This window comes from Mus caroli, chromosome 5 (genome assembly GCF_900094665.2).
Source record: "Mus caroli chromosome 5, CAROLI_EIJ_v1.1, whole genome shotgun sequence".
In the NCBI taxonomy this organism is placed as follows: Eukaryota; Metazoa; Chordata; class Mammalia; order Rodentia; family Muridae; genus Mus; species Mus caroli.
The window spans coordinates 116,692,785-116,698,125 of NC_034574.1; positions in this window are offsets into that span (position 1 = coordinate 116,692,785).

A 5,341-nucleotide genomic window follows, 5' to 3' on the forward strand; every position below is an offset into this window, starting at 1 on the left:
CAGACACTCCAGAAGAGGGCGCCAGATCTTGTTACGGATGGTTGTGAGCCACCATGTGGTTGCTGGGATTTGAACTCTGGACCTTCGGAAGAGCAGTCAGGTGCTCTTACCCACTGAGCCATCTCACCAGCCCCCCAGTCTCCTATTCTTGTCTGGCAGTCATGAGTATGTATGTTTAGATTCAGAAGTTGATCTGAATCAATGGCCACTAATTGCCCAAGAACACTTTGGCTCTTGATCTACAGCATACCTTCCCTCCATGTTCAAGGGAGGTCAAGCAAGCATCCTGCAGGATATCTACTGTGCACACAGCTTCTGCCGGGAACTTAATTCACACATGTTAAAATGATCACACACCCAAACGAAACCACTTTCAGGGCTCTGTGAAGCTCAGACATTCTAGCATATCAGTTATCACCATGTCTGGTGCAAACATACAAGCCTGTCTGAATGAAAATATAACAAAATATAACAGGTAGGCTGGAGAGCTAGCTCAGTGGCTAAGAGCACTGGCTGTTCTTCCAGAAGCCCTGCGTTCAATTCCCAGCATCCACATAGCAGATCATACCTGTTTGTAACGCCAGTTCTAGAGAATCCCGTATTTCCATATAGACATAACATACATGGAAAACACCAGCGCACATAAGATTAAAAATTTAAAAATCATTAAAAAAAATACAAGAGCAACAACAAAAACCCCAGTGGGCACCAGAGGATCTGTCTGGAAAAGAGCCCTTGGGAGGCAGGGGCAGGCGGCTTTTAAGTTTTCCAGCAGCGTTGATGAAGTCATCAGTAGTGTGGGAAGTAGTTGCCGGCCACCAAGCCTGATGACCTGAGAGCTATACTCCAGACTACACGGGGAAGAAGCAGGCCTCTGACTTCCATGTGTGCATTTGTGGCATGCTCATGCCAAGGCATGTGTGTGTGTATACACATATATGTATATATACTTCTTCTTACACACACACACACAAATTCATAAAGTAAACATTCACAACAGCAATCCCCAAACTACTGATTTAACTAATCCCATTCTCTTTGCTTGTTTGTTTGTTAGGGCTTTTTGTTGTCTTTGTTTTGAGACAGGGTTTCTCTGTGTGACAGTCCAGCCATCCTGTAACTCTCTCTACAGATGAGCCACCACCTGGGTAGACAGTCACATTCTAAACACTAAAGAAAGGAGGTGGCACAAGCCTTTTATCCCAGCACTTGGGAGGCAGAGAAGGGCAGGCAGATTTGAGTTCAAGGCCAGCCTGGTCTACAGAGCGAGTTCCAGGACAGCCAGAAACTACACAACTACACAGAGAAACCCTGTCTCAAAAAACAAACAAAATCAAAACAAAAAATAAAAGAAAAGATAGGAGGAGTAAGTCTGTAAGTCATTGTGAAGACCTAGGCTAGTCTAGAAGGTTTCTTGTTCTTTGAGACAGATGTCTATCTAATAAGAAGTTGCTGTGTAGACCCTCTGTTGGGATCAAAGGTATGGACCACCATGCCCAGAGACCCTGAACTGTTTTTTTGTTGGTGGTGGTGGTGGTGGGTTTTCTTTCTTTCTTTCTTTCTTTTTTTTTTTTTTTTTTTTTTTTTTTTTTTTTTTTTTTTTTTTTTTTTTTTTTTTTTTTTTTTTTTTTTTTTTTTTTTGGTATTTTGAGACAGGGTTTCTCTATATAGCCCTGGCTATCCTGGAACTCACTCTGTAGACCAGGTTGGCCTCGAACTCAGAAATCCGCCTGCCTCTGCCTCCAGGGTGCTGGGATTAAAGGTGTGCACCAACCCTGAACTTTTGATTTCCCCCTTTCCACCTCCAAAGTTCTGGAACCACAGGTGTATGCCACCATGTCTAATCCTAGCGCTATTTTTCATTTAAAAAAAAAATAGTAAGATGACAGATGAGGAGTGAGGGTAAACTCTGGTAGGGATGTAATATATTGGAGAAGAATAAGTAAAAAAAAAACATTAAAGAATAAATGAATAATTGTTCAAATAAAGGAAGAAAACGACAATCTGGGCATGGTAGTGCAGGTATTTAATTCCAGAACTCAGGAGGCAGAGGAAGACCGGCCTCTATGTGAGTTTGAGGTTAGCCTGGTCTGCACAGTATGTCCTAAGCCAGCCAGCTATACAGAGAGATTATACCTAAAACAAACAAACAAACAAACAAAAAACAAAGGAAAAAAAGTTTTAAGTTTAATGTTTCTCCAAAGTAATCTTTTTTTTTAAAGTTCCCCCTTTCTTCTTTCATTTTGTGGATTTAAGGTTAATTTTTATGCATATGAGTGCTTTGTCTGCAGGGATCTGAAGAGGGCACTGGATCCTCTAGATCTGGAATCTAGAACTGGATCAGTTGTGAGCCACTAAGAGGGCACTGGGAACCAAAGCTGAGACCTCTGCAAGAGCAGCCAGTGCTCTTATTTGCTGAGCCATCTCTCCAGCCCCCCTCTCCCTGCCTTTTTAAAAAGAAAGGTCTTTTATAGCCCAGACAGGCCTGGACGTTACTGTGTAGACCAGGTATGCATTAAACTTGCTGTGAGCCCCCTGCCTCTGTCTCCAGAGTATGGGCATTGCAGACATGAGAAACTAGGCCTGGCTTCAGAAGTTTCTTCCTTTTGTTGACCTACCGTGAAGTGCCTAGTGGGTGGCTGCCTTCTCAGTCTGTTGAGAGTTCTATGTGGTGCAGATTTATCACTGTCTGGCCAGGCCCTTTCTGCATAAAGGGGAGTATGTATTAAACCCTTGTCAATTAGTAGTCACCAATCAGGTGATACAAGCACATACAATTTGAACTTTAAACATGATATTTCAGGCCAGTCATAAGACAAACAAATCCTAAGAACGGTCTATTTTTGGAGGCCACAGAGCACTCAACTAAGAGAGATTTGTGTATACAACTGACAGTCTCATTCCAGCAGCCAACATGAGCTAAGTAAGGGTTTCTCTGTGTAGCCCTGGCTGTCCTGGCACTCACTTTGTAGACCAGGCTGGCCTCGAACTCAGAAATCTGCCTGCCTCTGCCTCCCGAGTGCTGGGATTAAAGGCGTGCGCCACCACGCCCGGCAAAGCACTTTTTTTTTTTTTTTTGGTTTGTTTTGTTTTAAGACAGGGTCTCACTATGTAGCTCTGGCTAGCCTGGAACTGGCTATATAGACCAGACTGGCCTTGAACTCACAGAGATCTTCCTGGGATTAAAGGCATGAGCCACCATGACCAGCCTGAGTTTTTGAAACACACTCCTGTCAGGGTGATATTCTGCCTCACCATGGGTCTGAAGTCAAGACAAACAAGGACTGTGGAATGAAACTGTGCACCCAAATAAATCCTACCCTACTCAAGCTGCCTGCGACAAGCATTTTGTTTCAGTACCAAAAAAGCTTAGGTAGACAAGATGGCCCTTGGTCCCAAGCTTGAGAACCTAAGTTTAGTCCCCAAGACTTATACTATAGGAGAAAACCAACTTCCAGAAGTGGTCCCATGACCTCTGGCTATGTGTCCTGGTGCGCACTTGCACACATACACAGAAAATGTAATGAAAAATGTGAACAAGAGACACCAAAATAATACAGTAAAGACAGGGTCTGACTGTGTAGCACTGGCTAGCATAGTAATCACCACACTCCTGCTTAGCCTTCCTAGAGCTGGGCTTCTAGATGCATGCCACCATGCCAGCTAGACAGCACATTCTTCTGTTGCCACCCACGAAACCTGACGTCTTGCCATCATGAAACCACTTGCAACTATCCTAATATACCAGGGCTCATTAGTCCTCAATGCTCATGAGCAAAAGCTGTAACATCACCTGGCCCGGTCCGGTGAATAGAACGGTGATTGTTTTAAAGGCCCAGTGTGGAAGAGGAGGGGACTCCCGAGTCTGTGAGAAGTTTGCCTTGGGTGGAGTCCCACAGCCTCTCTGGATCCAGTTTCATCTGTCATTCTCAGCTAATGACTAATGCCCAAGCCTCTGCGACTGAAATGGAGAAGTCATTGTGTTCTAAGGTCACCCTGCAGAGGACTGGTGTCAGCTGAGAGCCCTGACAGAGAGCTGGATAAAGGCCCCAGCTCTTGGCAGCCCCTCCTTGGGTTACAACATTCCAAATTCACACTTCGTTGGTGGTTTTGTTTTAAAACTGCATTTCCCAGTTTTGTTGTAAAAAACCCATTCCCCGTGGTTTAAGATCCAGTAAAAGGAGTGAGATTGCACATACATTTTTTTTTTAAAGATTTATTTATTGATTATATGTAAGTACACTGTAGCTGTCTTCAGACACTCCAGAAGAGGGCGCCAGATCTCGTTACGGATGGTTGTGAGCCACCATGTGGTTGCTGGGATTTGAACTCTGGACCTTCGGAAGAGCAGTCGGGTGCCCTTACCCACTGAGCCATCTCACCAGCCCCGCACATACATTTTATATGTTAATACACACACTGCTCTTCTGACAATCTCACTATGCTAGCTCTGGCTAGCCTGGAACTTGCAATGTAGACCAAGCTGGCTTTAACTCACATAGATCCCCTGGCCTTGCCTCTCCAGTGCTGGGGTTAAAGGCATGCTCTACCATGCTCAGTGGGTTCTCTTTCTCTAGCATGTGGGTCCAGAGGATAGAACTCAGGTTGTTAGGCTTGGTGGCAAGCATGTTCAACCACTGAGCCATCTCCCTGGCCCTCTTTTCTTAGATTGATACATTTATTTTTGAGACAGAGTCTTGTGTAGGCTTTTGAGTCTAGGCTGGCTTGAAAAGTTGCTATGTAGCTGAGGATGCCTTTGGTCTTCTAATTCTCCTGTCTCTACCTTTGAGTACTGGGATTGCAGGCATACACCATCATGCTGATTAAGGTAGTGGGGTTGGGCCCTGTGCATGCTGGGTAAGCACTCTGCCACCTGAGCTCCATTTCCAGACCTGAAGGTATTTCTACAGAATTACAATATGTTATTAGTAATCTAGGAACATATCCTCTGTCTTTAAATCCCAGGCTGGGACTATAGACGTGAACCATTTTCCTTTACCAAAAAGCACATATCCCTAAGCAGTCTGAAGTGATCTGCATTATGACATAAAAATAGACCTATAAGATTGAACCATTAGGCTGGGTGGTGGCGGCACAGGCCTTTAATCCCAGCACTTGGGAGGCAGAGGCAGGCGGATTTCTGAGTTCGAGGCCAGCTTGGTCTACAAAGTGAGTTCCAGGACAGCCAGGGTTATACAGAGAAACCCTGTCTCGAAAAACAAAAACAAAAAAAAAGCAGCAGCAGCCAAAAACAAACAAACAAATAAAAACCAAAAACCAAACAAACAACGCCCCCCCCCAAAAAAAAAAAAAAAACCCAAAGCAAAGTGGATAACTTTGA